Below are 16,202 nucleotides of genomic sequence, written 5' to 3' on the forward strand. Positions count from 1 at the left end.
TATAGTAGCCTTTATGCTTCAGAGTTACTTATATAATTTTGAAAGAATTCCAGGCCAGTGAGGTCAGGACAGGTGACTATATTTGAAAGATACACAAATATCACAAGTATTAAGCTGAGTATTCCGGAGAAAACAAACTGAGATGGTCAAGGATAAGAGTCTCATTAGACACACGCATGTGACGTTTTCTTCATGGTTTACCACATTTTCCCTGGCAGTAGCAGAATGACTTCTGTTTATTTGGGGCCAGGAGAGGAGGGAGCTCTGCTGCAGGGTTACAGTGGGACCACCGCCCATGGCTTTGGGGGCTGCGTGTCTGGGGAGCCGGGCAGATGCCAAGAGGAAATCAGAACCCAATGGAGGTGGCCAGCCTGTGGCCGAGCACAGGGGAAGGAAGGACAGAAGTAAAATCCAGAAGGTCATGGCTGTGGAGCAGCAGAGTGGACGTCTGGGGGGCGGCCCGAGCAGTGGAAGATCCATGTGGGGACAGAATGGAGCCAGGGACCCACAAGGATGGGGAGAGACCAACCTGTGCCACTCTTTCACCTATGCAACAATTACAATAAGCTGAAATGGAGGCACAATTAATACGCGGTCCGTTATCATCAGAAACATTACAAATAAAATCAGGCCAGGTTCCCATTACTAATCACAATATTTACCTGTCTCGGGTTTCTGACAAATGCTTCCTTATACCAACTACTAAGTGTGTCTTTGTTTTTTGAGGTTTCAGAAACAAGATGCTTTATTTTGATGCATCCCTGATGAAAATACTTGAGCATTAGTCTAAGATGTTAAAAACAAGAATACCGTATATTACACTACACAGAACACAACTTAGAGCTAAGTTACAAGGGGGCCAGAAGGAGTGAACCGTGATGGAGAAACAACAGAGAACAGACTCCTGTCCCATGGGTGGACATGCCCAGCGCTGTCAGGTAGACACAGAGACTGGGCAGAGATGCTCAAGAAAAGGTCCCCGTGTCCTCTTGCAGGCCACTGAGTCCCCCATCTGCCCCAATAAGCCAGCCCCTCACTTTTCAGAGCTCTCCGTGGTGACAGAAGAAGAGACCCAAGGGGACCATTCCCATTCATGGAGCCGTGGGAGGGGCTCCTAGAGATGCCCCACCCAACCTCACTCCACTCTCTCCATCCAGGTGGGGGTGGGCCAGTGACGACTCCTGTCTCCCAGGCCCACCCACATCAAGGTGCTGGCCCAGTGGCGTGTGTCACTAGAGTTTGAGGATGTGCAGGAAACTGAACATCAGAGGTGCAGGCTGCAAGATGCCATCGGCTCCCAGAGTCTGGCTGCTTCCTTGAGGGGTTGCTGCTGGCATGGCCCAAATGAATCTCACTCCTCACTTTGTTCAGTCTAATTTGACCAACCCCAAACATGTCCTTGTAAGTGGCTGTGTCACCTCATGCTCCTGCACGCAGTCGTCACAAGGCAAAGGGTCAGGAGCAAACACACAGTTTAGAGGAAATGAAAACAATGGACACCAACCATGCAGTGCAGGAGAACCGCCAAGCCTGGCAGGAGCCCCTACACTGAGTGGACCTGCACGTGAGCGTCTTTATCAAGGGAAGCAAGGAGCCACTCCAATTCCCCTGACTCTGCTTTCCGAGGATGAGGCAGAGGCTGGCAAACCTGCTGGCGACCCTGTCCCTTGGAGCCCAGGATCTGGGGAGGCCCTCAGAGCATCTGAGCAGGCGTCCTCCGTGGAAGGACTGGAGGCCACAGATGGGAGCTGCCCGCCGGCGGAGTCCAGTGGAGGGCACTGCCGGAGCCATGGGCAGCCAGGATTGCGCCAGCAGAGCTGGTGGCCAGGTTGCACCACCAGAGCTCTCTGGGCTGGCTTGCCTTGAGCACTTGGAAGAAGGCTCTGTTATCACCTCAGGAAATGCAAATGTGAGCACCTGGCTCTCTGACTGTAACCTGGTGGGGAGTGATGGAAACGTGTCTGTACGGCAGTCGGATGGCCTCCCACACTTGGCTTCTCAACCAGACATCACCGTAAGACCTGGCATGTGTGCCCCTTCCCAGGGACCGTCGGACAAGCTCTTTTCTCTCTCTCACGGAGATTCTTGCTGTGCGTTGGTCCCAGGCGGCAGACTGAGATAGCGTGTCAGCAGCCAGCACTTCCGGCTTTGCTGGGAGCTGTCCCATGGGCCCTCTCTGGTGCCACTTTGTGACCACCAGTTTAGTGCTGCGTCTCTAACCCAAAGCTCTTCACACCTGGTCTTTACCGATTTTATGCACTTGGCAGCTCTCGATATTTGAATGCGTTCTCTTAAGGATTCAACAGAAGGAACGCAGGCTGATAATGGGAAATTATGCATTTTGAGATAGGTAACCCAAGGTTAATTTTATGCGACAGCAAATTGTTATTGAAGGATCAATCACTTGGAGGAATTTGGTAGCTGCCAGTGGAGCCTAAAGACTCTCCTATGGAGGGCATTATTACAGGCATTTTCTGTCGTTCATGGGATGTTGGACACACCTGAAGTCAACAGTTTCTGTGAAAATTTTTATGACTTGTGTGAGTTCCCCAGGGACATCAAATTGGAGTGAAATAATCAGGCACGTCCAGGTTACGGACTCGCCCTGCCTCTTCTCACAGCACTCAGGGAGCTCTGCAGCCAGAGCCGGTGCTCCCCACACAGCACCCAGGTGCAACTCGGCGAGAGGCCGCGGGAGGCCAGGACTCCTCCACCTCTGGACTCAAGGTGTAAGATCGGAATCAGGGTGCACGTCTAAGCCCAGAAGAGCTTTGTGCACAGAGACGCTCGCTGGGGCGCTCTGTGTCATCACCACATTTTACGTGTCTATCTGCCCGCACCCATTTTGGTATCGTTAGGTGAATGAACATCTTGTGAGTGATGAGAATGTTCAGTGATGTTGGACGATGCTTGTATAGGATAAACTTAAATGAAAAAACAACATGTGAAACTATAAACGCAATACTATTCCAACTGTGTAAACTATGGAACAATAGATAAAAAAAGGAAACAGACTATTCATGCTGATCTCTGGATGTGAGATTAAAAGGTAGCATTTTACTTTGTACTTCTCCATATTTTCCAAATTACATTTAAAATGATGTAGAGATAAATCCAGATGTGAGTATGGGTATAGCTGCTATAGGTAGAGATATACGTGTGATCTGAAACAGTAAGTAAAATCCAGACGGGAACTAGAAAGACCACGGTGGGATAAGAGTCCTTGAAACTCACTGAGCTGGAATGAGGCATGTTGGCCTCCATGGGACCTGTGTGACATGTCTCTCTGTTCTCCCAGGCATCTCTTGTCCTAAGCTTACCATACAAGCTCCCTGGGAGTTCACAGGTGAAACACACGCACACAACTCAGTTGGAGATGGCCGAGCTTGTCCCTGTGGCCTGGAGCCCAGTTCGGCAGGACTTCTGGCTGAAGGCCCCTTGCAGAGGGTGGGGGTCGGGCTGTGCCAGGCTTTGGAGGAAAGCTTCCAGGCAGTGGGCATTCTCCTGCAGGTCTGCTTGCAACAGTGTGTCTATCCCTGGGATGACACCCCGTCCCATGTCCGTGCAGCCCAACCCTAGACCCCGGGTTCCTGTGCAGGAGACAATGGCTCCCCCAAGTTTGGGGTTCAGTCTTCAGTTATGCCAGCATAATGACTTGGGATTTTTAAGGGATTAAACAAATACAAAGAAAACCAGTGATTGCAGCTTCAAATCTAGACCACCGTGCAGCTAATTTGCAGTTAGATTTCTGTAAGTGTTTGCTGAAGGTAGATGTGATTTTGCCTTTTCTGCTTACTTGACTTGGTATAAAACGCCTCAAAGTGAGTGCTGAGTATTGCACTGAATCTCCGTCTTGGTCGCCAGTTCTACATTCTCTTTTCCTGCTGGCCAGCTCCACGTGTGCACGCAGCCCTGCCTTCCACGCCCTCAGAGGCAACAAAGCCCTGGGCTCATGGTCACACCAGGATGTGGCTGCAGACCCGTGTGACTCAGTGAGAAGAAGGAAGAGCAGAGCAGCAGAAAAAGCCGAGGTCACTTCTCTCTCCGCCCCCTCGCCCTGGCAGGGGACAGACCTGCTTGGGGTCATCCAGACCGGAAGGACCACTCTGAAGCTGAGTGGAACTACAGTGGGTAGTTGCAAGGAAAGGAGGCATGAGGCAAGAGGCCCTGGCTTCTCTGCTCTCCCCTAGGGACCTGCACAGGGAAATGAGATCAAACCAGCCCAGGGCTCCTTCCTGCAGCCCCATACCCGTGTCAGTACTGTCCACTGGGCACTGGGAGCCAGGACTGCAGGCCAAGCACTGACTGGAGTGTCCTTGGCCTGGGAGCCAGGCAGGGCTGTGTCGTGGGTGGAAGCTTCAGGGACCTGAGGCCCATCCACCTCTTTCCAGCCCGCAGGCGAGCATTGCCTGACTCACTGCCCCTGTGGCTTCTTCCAGAGCTGCACTGTCCACTGGCTCCCCACGTGGGACCGTCCTCCACGAGCAGGTCTGGACAGCCTTCCTCCTCCCTCTGCCGTGCTCCCTGTCAGGCCCCCCCGTGTGCAAACACCTCGGGGAGCTCCTCTCAAGGGCGTCTTCATCGCCCAGTGGACAACCTGCTGCACCCTTCAATCAGGAAATCATTGCGACCCCCCACTGATGCAGAAACAGTGGCCCTGGGACAGGACCTAGCAGTGGGGACCCCTAACCATCAGCCACACCGTGGGGGACGGCACATTTCCTTCATGTACTCGGCCACCTGCACGAAGCAGCAGGAGCTGGCTGGAGGGCGGGGTCCTGCTCAGGCTGTTGCCAAAACAACAGGAGGCCACTATCCTTGTATTCATATGACACTTGACATCACTGAGCAAATCCCGCCTCCAGCTCCTAACTACCATTTTGGAAGAGTAGGGCAAAGTATTTTTCATGGAAGACCGTGCCTGTGTCCAGTGTAATGAGCTGGGGGACACAGCCCCTGACCTTTCAAACCTGTTCTCTCCAGTGGTGGAAGGATGAACCTTTCCATCTTTTTCTGTTCTTTTGAACTTACATTATACAATGATCCCTTCTGCTGTTTTTTGTATTTTAATTAATGTCATTTCATTTGTACTTGTACCCTCAGGCTGTTTCAGCAATAAACTATAATTTTACAAATTGGGGCAAAAGTTCTCTTTCACAGTGTGCATTTGGAAACAGAGCATTTTATTTCAGGAGAGTGATTCCATTTTTAAGAATTCAAAGCCTCCCAATACGTCAGCCCTCGGCACTGGTTTCCCCAGTAGCAGGCGGGTCCCCTCAAGTGGTGTGAAGTCTGCGATCTCTGGGAAGATGTGCGTGGCCTAGGCCACTCTTCCTGATGGAAGCCGTCCCTGCCCACCCACTCTGGGCGCTCACAGCTACCTCCCTGCCCCAGTGGGAAATGCGTCCATTCAAGTGACTCCCTGTCAGCGGTGGTTGTCCGCAGCCAGGGAGCAGTACTTCCTCACTTCACACTTTGCCCCCAGCTGGCTTTTTGCAGATAACCTGAGTGTGATGATGGAAGTGCTGGTAGCCAGAGGAAGCCACCGCCTTCCTAAAATAGACAGACTCCTGAGCCCTCAGCCACAGAGTCCCTTTAGGCAAAATCCAGTGCACAGCGGGTGATGTCTCTCTCTCTCCACGTGACCTATCACAGATTGTTGAGAAAGCTGAGCCCACTTGCTCAGCTAAAGATGTCTATGGAACAATAGTCGGTTGCTTGTAAAAGGAGGAACCAGGAGGGGTAGAGGGTCTGACCCGGTTTGGCTTTCCTCACGGCCTGGGGTTCTGACTTTAACTTGAGGTCCACACTGACCTGCTGGCCAGGCCATGGGACCAGGCCTCAGAGACCAAGGTCACCTAAGCAAGTCTTGACTATTCCTGCCTTTGTGTAGTCTTTCCTCCCTCAAATCATCAGCAAACTCTGGAGACCTGAAGCTAGAGGTTCCGCTTCCTGTCTGTAGAGTAGAGAACAGATTTCACAAGTGTCACGCATAGACCTGCACACTGAATACCACGTTCACCCAAAGTGTCGCCTTTTCAGTGTAGGTGTCAACTGCATTCCCTCATTTCTGGTTAGAGAGAACAAAGTATTGAAAGTATCTGGGTTAGAATTAAGTGCAAAAGTCCTTTTTTTATCAACTGCTGGTTCTATAACCCATTAAAGACCCCCTTTACTCAGCTTCTTTCTTTCCAAACATCCAAACAGGCTCCTGACAGCTGAGTTTTCTATCCTGTTAAAGACTCCCCTTTATAAACTGAGTGTAAATAAGTACACTGACAGGTCTCACGGCACAAACCACTTTGGTCACATCAAAACACACTTCAGCACATTTTTACCCTCACAAGTTCTATGAATGGAATGTTGTTTTTGACTTATGAACACATTGTAGGAATATTTCTTTTCACTCTTTGAGCATATGTCAGTTTTCTTTTTCCTTTTGTCCTCCAGTAACTTTGACATTAAGCTATTTCATCCACTTATAACAAGATAAATAAGGAAAGTTAACCTCCAGACTTATGGCTATTTTATAACTTTGAAAGATCTGCCATATAATTGCAATAATTTTTAAAAATGTGTACTTGATCCTTTTCTGATTGCATGGGGGAGGGAAGGTGGCACAGACATGATAAGTAGCCTAATGTCATATCAATACCTCTGACAGCAAGAGAGTGTAATAAATATTTCTTAAGTGGTTCCTTCCTGCTAGGAATGACCTTTTGAATAAAGCCGTGTGGCTAGAAAGCCCTTTCTGAGAAATAAACAATAAATGAGTTTTAGAGGTGAAGATGAAAAAAATTCAATTTGCAGACATCTAGCACTCTGCGTATAGAGAACAGAGATGAGTTGAGCAGTCATGGGAGTCTGCCTTTTTCCATTGACCTACACTTTCAGACTCTTTTACTAAGTGAAAAGCTCACTACATATAATCTACTGTATGTTGCACTAAAAAAGACAAATCCAATCTATTTCCTTTGCAGGACAATAGGGGGAAGTACAACAGAGTCGTAGAGAGAGGGTCCAGTTAGAGCACTGGCAAAGGAAGCCCATCGGGGGCACATCCAGAATTAAGCTTCTCAGCAAGTTCAGTTTGACATGTGAGAGATCTTCCCAGACAAAATTAGAGGCCCAGAAGTTATAAATGAAAAGATGGACATAATTGACTGTAAGAAAGTAATTTAAAGCATGTGTATAACAAAAGTCACCATAAGTAAATTCCACAGTGGTTTCAGTCAGGGTGAGCCAGAACATGCTGCAGTACCAAACAACACCCAAATCTCTGTGGCTTGAGGCAACAAAAGTTTATTTCTCAGTCACAGTACCTGCCCATGTGAAGTTACTGGAGTTGACACCACCTAGAACATCACTGATCATCATGGCCTGAGAAGCAAATGTGGCAAACTCCTCATTGGTTCTCAAAGTCTCCTTAAAAGATTATGTCAAAGTCACATAGATGACTTCTGCTCAAATTTCATTGGCCAAGCTAATCACATGCCTGTGCCTGAGTCAGAGAGGATAGTAAAGCACAATCCCACCATGAGCTCAAAAGGAGAATGAGAAGTATTGGCAAACAGCAGTACAGACCACGTACTCTACCCATCTGATCTCCAAATATTTGCTTATTTTCCCTCCCACACAAAATATTTTCATCTTTAGATCCAGTCATGGTGCCAAACTGGAAGTTGAGGACCACTGTGCATATGTGGCAGCCTCTGTACCAGGTCCTGAGATGGATGACCTGAGAGAAAGTTATGCTGACTCACCACACCTCTCACCAATCCCCAGCCCCACATGCACACATGCCCAGTGTACGATCGGACAGGGAGAGGATAGTGACATAAACACTTCCCTTTGGAAAGGGGAAGACTGAGGTACACACTGGACCTTAGGGGTTTTGAAATCTCTTCTAGACAGATGTGTGGAGAGTCTCCTACCTTGGAGCGCAGGATTTCCTTGAGTAGCTCCTGACTTAATGTGATCCCAGTAGTGGCTTCCCAAACATGTTTTCCCTGTGGCCCTTGGAAGAGTTTTCTTTCTCCATTTTCACCCTTGGCCACATTAGGGACTTCATTTTCTTGGAAACAGAGCATCTTCTCATCCCTCTGATTGCCCATAATCAGTTATAATTGTTCCACAACTCAGTCCAGACTGGTGGCTGTCTGGACAATGGGAGTGTCTGACAGATGTGGTTGATCCCTCATCTGTCTAGTTCAGATTCCAGGCAATTCTACATGCCAAGAGCCACTCAGGGCTTCTGTCGACACAGTGCTCACATGTGCTTTCTCTCTTCCAGGCCTCATCCCTAAGGAAATTTGGGGTGCCTAACTCTTATCAGGTTTGAAAAAAAAAACCCACACCTTTTGTTTTCTCTGTACTTCTGTTTCTTTTTCCAGTTTAAAGTATTTTCTGACCTCCATACCCTCATGGTTTCACTACTCTAAAATCCCTTAATCCATTCAGAACTTTCCAAAATGTGCATAATGACCATATTCTGGATTTGATCCTTGCCACAAAGCTAAATTCCAGTTGAGCTTGATGACTCCAAAACTTTCTAAATTTTATTTCTATGGTGCATAATGTCTTTAGCATGCTGTTGAATTATGTTTCCCAGTATTTTATTGGGGGAGAGGGATTGTATCAATATACATCAGGGGTATTGGTCTGTAGTTTTGTTTTCCTGAAGTGTCTGTGTCTGGCTGTTAGTAGACTCAGAGAATGTACTTGGAAATGTTCCCTCTTCTTCAGTTTTGGGGAAGAGTTTGTCTACAAAGTGGTCTAGTTCTTTTATAGAGTGAAGTCAGATGGTCCTGGGCTTTTCTTTGCGGAGAGTTTTTATATTAATTTAATCTCCTTGCTAATTTGATGTCTGTTTAGATTTTCTATTTTTTCATGATTCAGTTTTTGTTGAAAACTCAGGTAGATTGTGTGTTTCTAGAAATTGACTCATTTTATCCAGGTTATCTAATTTGTTTGGGTACACTTTTTCATAGTATCCTCTTATAATCATTTTTATTTCTGTAAAATCAGTTGCAATGTCCCATCTTTCCTTTCTGATTTCAATTATTTGAATCTTCTCTCTTTTTTCATTGATCAATCTAGCTAAAATTTTGTCAATTTTGTTGACTTTTTCGATGAAATGACTCCTGCTTTTGATAATTTTATCTATTGTTTTTCTATTTTCCATTTGTTAATCTCTGCTCTAATCTTTATTAAATCAACTTATTTTTATGTCTGCCTGAAAATGGACCAATTGTTCTCTGAGATCATCTCTTTTTTTTAAATTATCTCCAAATGTCAAAAATAGCAACCAGCACACCTGAAAGTATTCTGATATTTTTGTCTTGTCCCCCTAGAGCTACACAATTGCTATTACCTCACAAGTTTCTATAGGCAACAGTTTCCCAAACATTTTACCACCATAAGGTGGTCGTCATCTTTCCAGACACTGATAATTGCATAGTTGTTACATGCTAATGTCTCAAAGTCAATGAAGTATCTATATCTGTATGTGCATCTCTATCTGTGTCTGTCTCTATATCTAATCTCTCTCTCTATCTCTGTCTTTATGTCTATCTATCTCTATATCCATATCTCTGTCTGTATCTATATCTAGATGTTTCTCTCACTCACTCTCTTTGAGTAGCAGCTCCAATCTACATAACAATTTCTGTATTGGTCAGGATGAACTAGGAGAATGTACCAACACATATTTACATGTTGCTCAGGTTCCATGTCCATCTCAGGCAGTTTGTTCTCCGTCCGTGTGATTGCCACTCGGGGGCTGAGGTTATTGGAGGCGTCCCCATCTGCAATGCCGGTGATTTCCCTGGAAGAGGGAAGAGAGCATGGCAGACAGCATCTTTGTTCTTCAAGCCTTCAGGCTAACAGTAAACCTCCTCCCATCTGATCTCGACTCATTGGCCAACTAGATCACAAAGACACAGCCACTGTCAAGGTGGGGTGCCAGAGGGGTACAGTCTCACCATGTGTCCAGATGGAAAACAAAAATATGGAGAAGCCTAAAAACTGCCACAGATGTCAGCTAGCAGCCATGGGGGAAGTGTCTACAAAGTAGAGCACAGAAAGAGTGGTATCCACAATTTTAAAGGGTGAAAAACAAAAAAATCTCTTAGAAATAAAAAGGATAAGCAACGGAGAGAAAACTGGCAAAGAAAATGAAATGCCATCACAAACCACATACCCAGCGCACCTGTGAAAAGGTGCTCAAACTCCCTGTGAAGTCAAACGACCGTGAGGCTTTGCTCTGTGACTACTTGCTTGGCAAGATGGAGAAAATAAACAGAAACCCCAGTGCTGGCAGGACATGGGGCAAAGAAGGTTGATTGTCACAGCTTTTAGAAAGCTCTCTGGCCACATCTGTTGACTTTAGAAACATGTGCTTCAGTCCACTGCCGGAAAGCCATGGCAGAGACAGAAAGAGCAGCTCGGTAAAGATCTCAGTACAAAGGTGACTGCTACAGTATGTTTTGAGTGTCCACATTAGAAACAAAGTCGTGCTCAGATATACTGAGGACCGTGCGGTTATGTTATAGAGTGTCCATACCGTGAAACAGAGGTGGCTTTAAAAAAATGAATTAGAATGATGCCAGACACATCTCCCAGATGTGCTGAGACATAAAAGCAAAATGGAGATACTATGTAATCTCATGTCTATAAAACAAAGAAGAGTGCGTGTGTGTGTTGGGTGTGTGTGTGTGTGTGTGTGTGTGTGTGTGTGTGTGTGAGACGCAGTTTGTAAGGACTGCATGACAAGCTGGGCACTTGGTGCTTACAAGGGCTGTCTGTGATGGACAGCCTAGGGTGGATTTGGGAGGAAGGCAAGGATTGAAAAGGGTGTGTAGCAGTGACAAACACAAAAGGAAACCAAAAAAGTGCAAGCAAAATCAGCATTATGTTGCTTTCATATTTATGGGTTGGTTTATTTGTTTGTTTTGGCAAAATAATATGCATGTACATTCAAGCTTTTTAAAACCCGAATGTAATCCTGAATTTTTTCACTGTGAGCTACCCTATCCCTTTTGTCATCGATTATATTTGGAAACCAAGTCGTATGTCTGGGCAGCACCATGCTACCAAGCGAGTTCCTGAGATGTGATGCCCCCACTTCTGTGGGCGTCCCGTGTTCCTGCTCCTGCTGGCCGCTCCTTTTGGCCCTGGTGCTGGGGGATATGCGGGAGAGGCGCTCAACAAGCGCGCTCTAGTTACTGGCCAGCCAGTTAACCACACCGGCACGGGAGTCCCCTGAGACCCGCCTTCTCAGAGCAAAGGCCCCGCCAGCCCAGCTGGTCCTCAAGTCAGAGAATTACGTTTGGTGATGACTTTACTACGCAATACTGACCATTATTTCATAAGGTCAAACTCAAAAGACATAGATGCTGTAATACAGAATTGTACACCTGAAATCTGTGTAACTTGACTAACAATGGTCACCCCCATAAACTTTAATTAAAAAAAGAAACTCAAAATGCAAAAACAATAAACACCGATGGTCTCCATGGACCCATGTTACACATTCTTGCAAATTTCTCTTATTTCCAAACTTTCACCATATGCCGTTCTTCTAAAATTTCCAGAATTTCAAATCTGACTGGTTGATTTCCCATGTAATTGTACTGTTTTTCTATCATCACTGTATTGGAGGGCAGACAGGGCTGTAGGGCTTACGGTGTATTTGTAAGGAGGGAGTCCCAGAGCCAAGACACAATGTCACGTCCTGTTATTTCAAACTGAGCCACGTTGGCACCGGGCACCAGTGGCAGGAGCGGTCACTGCTCAGCTGACTCCATCGATGGCCGTGTCATTGATCCTCCATTCAAAAGCAGCGAGTCAATTGTTCTCTGGTCAACGGGGGCCACACAGCCTGGATGACTGACTCGTCAGTCACACAGACATTGATTAAGTCCACTTAGATTTGTATGTCTATTGAGATATGTATTATTTAAGTAATGCTCAGCAGTTCGTACCCCTTCACATGGAGTAAGTATATACTGCTTGGCTTGTCAATACACAACTGAATTATGATTTCATTCTCTGTAGTAAACCATCTTTCCAGATGCTGGAGACATGGGGAGGGGTAATTCATAACAGTGGCCCAGAGGTGCAGAGCCATACATTAATGGCCTGTGACAAAAATCAGACACCTGCCAAGCCCCTGGCAGAAGAACGCTGTTCTTCGCCTGGGTGGCAGCGTCTGGATGTTATTTTTTCCCCAAGTGTGTCCATCCTGGAGCCTGAAAAGAGGCGCTGAGAACCCTGTGGCAAAAGCCATCAATCTGTTTTGCTTAAAATGTCCATTTCATGATAAATTAGGCAAGCTCAGTCTTCAATGTAGCTGTAGGTTAGGTGGTGAACGGGGCACGTTGGAGACAGACAGACAGACAGACAGACAGACAGAGCTGGCCAACCCAGCTCTGACCTTTCCTGCAAGAGGGTGTTGGCAAGTTATTGAACCTCTCTAAGCAGGAGTTTCCTCACCTGTAAAACAGAGGTAAATTGGTAGGTAGGTAGGTACCTACGTAGGTAGATGGATAGTTAATAGTTAGAGATAGATAATAGATAACAAGTAGGTAGTTAACAGATAATAGATAGATAGGTAATAGATAGATAGATAGATAGATAGACAGACAGACAGACAGACAGACAGACAGACAGACAGACAGATAGATAGATAGATAGACAGACAGACGGACAGACACAAGGAGCAGTGGAGAAGCTGCCCCCATGGTGGCAAGGTGCACAGGGGATGCTCATTAATATTTGATGGATGGGCCTTACTCTTCCTTCCAAGGAAAATCTTTCATTAAGCCATTTATTCAAAGTGCTGGTTTACTAGCGGTGCGTCTTGATTGAGGGACATGTTGAATCCACCTAGCAATTGTGAACAAATCATGTTGTCTTTCTTTACAGATAAAGTGGAAGAAATATATTACTGTGTGCAAATCTAAGAACTTGTGACATGTGTGGACAGCCCAAGCTCCATCCTTGTTAGTCAGCTCAGGCTGCCTTGAAAAAATACCACCAACTAGGTGGCTTAAATAATAGAAATTTGGTTTCTTACGGTCTGGATGCTGCAAGTCCAAAATCAAGGCCTGGAAGGGTCTGTTTCTGGTGAGAGCCCTCTTCCTGGTTTGTAGATGGTCACCTTCTTACTACTGTGTTTCCCTGAAAATAAGACCTAGCCGGACCATCAGCTCTAATGTGTGTTTTGGAGCAAAAATTAATATAAGACCCAGTCTTATATTATATTAAATATAATACAATATAAATATAAATATAACATTTATATTTATATGAATATAAAATATATAAATATAATAAAATATAGCAAATAAAAATAAATATAAAAATAAATATTATAAGACCGGATCTTATATTAATTTTTGCTCCAAAAGATGCATTAGAGCTGATGATCCGGTGAGCTCTTATTTTCAGTGAAACACGGTATGCCCTCTCATGGCCTTTCTTTGGTATGTGCACACCAGGGAAGAGAGAGGAGAAAAAGACACATACACACACACACACACACACACATACACACACACACACAGAGAGACAGAGAGAGAGCCCCCTGAAGTCTCTTCTTATAAGGACACTAATTCTACTGGTTTCAGGTCCCACCCTTATGACTTCATTTAATCTTAATTACTTCCTTACAAATATAGTCACACTGGGGATTAAAGCTTTGACATATGAATTTTGGGTGGACACAAATCATCAACCCATGAACACCACCTTACAAGCCTCCATCAGGCCAGTAAGCATTTCCAGGTCAATAAAGAATGGGAATAAATGTATGTTTTCAACAATATCAATCCTACTAAAGACTAAAAGCCAACATAGAGCTGGATCTACGCCTATTGTGAACCTCTCTCTGGTTAACACAGGAAGTTAAAGCAGATGATTTCTGAACCTGCTGATTTCTTTGAGATGTAAAAATAAGACATAACCTTATTCCAGTGAAACAAGTGGCCATGAAACGAAATCTTCCTTGGGCTAGAGACCCTTGGCTGCATTTGTCGTCTCCAGGTGCTCTCAGCATATCCACACGTGCTCTCAGCAGGATAAGTGCTTCAGGTCCATCGCTATATTTTCCTTACAACCAGGGCATCTTCAGCCTTAAAATCCTGGGACGTACTAGCTGGATGGCCTCCCAGTGTGCCCCCCAATCCCTGGCCCTCTGCACAGAAAGGCTTGGCTGGGGAACCTATTCCACATTCCTGTGGTTAGACTGCTTGACATTGAAGTCCTGGTGTGGTGTTCAAGCCCCACAGGGAGCCTGAACGGGGGCTCTGGAACACGGTGGTCACCCTGTCTCCAAAGCAGGCTCAGAGCCCAGGATTTGAAATGCCCGTCTCCTGCACACAAGTGGCTACTGGTCCTGACCTGAGAAGAGGAAAGGTGTTACAGCAGCATTGGGTGTCACAACTTATTGGACACGTAACTTAACTAGCAGGTGCTTAATAGTTCGCCAGGTAATACTGCCTGTGCCCAGTATCTACTGTAATTAGGAAGGCTTTAAAACAACTCTAAGGCAAAAGGTAGTGTGACTTTTATACACAAATGTAGGGAAGGTATTCTAACATGTCCAAGTAGAAACATCTTAGGTTCATGTAGTGAATTTGCTGATCATAAGGCCTCAGAAGAAGAAGAAATGTGATCTAAGTAAACTGTCACTGGAAACTGATGACAATGTTGTTGAACAACAGGCCTTTGAGTTTAAAAAATTGAAATTTCCATCCTGTGTTAAGATATGAGAAACAATATTCAAGTAGACATTTATGGAAAGTAATGTGAACATTTCTAATAGAACCTTTAATTTGCTAACATAAACCTTAATATGTGGCAGGAAACATGAGAACTGTGAATGGGCTAGTTCTATGAAGTCTGCCGTGTTGATCTCTTATGATATCTACAATAAGACACGCAAGGTATGATCTGTTTTGACTAATGAGCTTTCTCACACTGGCTAATCCCACCCTACGTGGTGAGATACAGAATGATTGGGAAACAGAGAGCAGGACTGAGAGTCCACTTAGCTTAATTTATCCACATGGCTCTTACTCAGGTCTATGGTCAGGAACAGTGGGCCAGCTCTCAAGAGCGTAGGCAAAGAAGGGAAGCAGGAGGAGAGCGATACCTCGAGGTGGGTGTGCTGGAGGGCAGGAAGAAACACGAGTAGGCAAAGGGAGGGAGAGGCAGCCATTCCTGCTGAGGGCGCACATGAAGCCCCTGCTGTTAGTCATCCCTTGGTCCCTGGGGGCAAGCCCCAAAGGGCCAAGCAGTTTTTTAAATCCTCCATAAAATTGCAAGGTCTTGGGTGAGAAGGTCACATGCAAAAGCCCTGGCTTCCAGGAAGCAGGGAGGAAAAATGTCCCCATTTGGCTTCCATTATGGAAGGCATGGGATACTATGTCCCTTCACATCACACGCAATGCAGAATTTCATGCAAAGGAGAAAGAAGTGTATTTGATGGGTGACAGGAAATAGAAGAAGACAACGTTCCTGAAAGAATTTCATCACAGAGAACTTTGAAAAGACTTAAATAGAAAAGATTGGCCAAGAAGAACTACATCTTCCCAGGAAACTATGTGGACACATGTATTATGTAACTTAGGTGTTTAGAGACTGTGACGCTCTTCGCTTACACTGGCGGGAGATGCGTGGTAGACAAGATGCCTCTCCTGGGTAAGTGAGCTGAACACAGACTAGAAACTACAAGGTAGTGGACACTCAAAAGGAGTTAAAGCTGGGAAGGTGCCAGATGTGGACTAGCGGGGGGACAGCTGTTGAAGGAAGGTAGTCTCCTAGGGTGATGGGGCAAAACTGATACTGGCCAAATAAAGGATCAAAACCCAGCCGAAACGCTAACCCAGGCTTGTGTGCTTTTGCGATGGATGTGTTTCATGCAACGCAAACAGATCAGGGAAATGCAGGTGGTAGGGACACTGAAGACAGGTATAGACAGGGGATTGACAAAGCCACCTCCCCAGCAGAAGCCAAGGTGTGCTCTCATGGCTCAAGAGTGGGGAACAGCCCAGCCTGGACATAGGGGACACTGATGTTGACATGCAGGGTAGGGGTGAGGGTGGGGTCGTTAGGAACAGCTTCCGGTAGGACTGAGAACTCCACCATGAGATGGAAGGAGCTGAAACTGCCCCATCTTGAAAAAAGCATTCTTTTCT

Source organism: Rhinolophus hipposideros (genome assembly GCF_964194185.1).
Source record: "Rhinolophus hipposideros genome assembly, chromosome: 7".
NCBI classification, from domain to species: Eukaryota; Metazoa; Chordata; class Mammalia; order Chiroptera; family Rhinolophidae; genus Rhinolophus; species Rhinolophus hipposideros.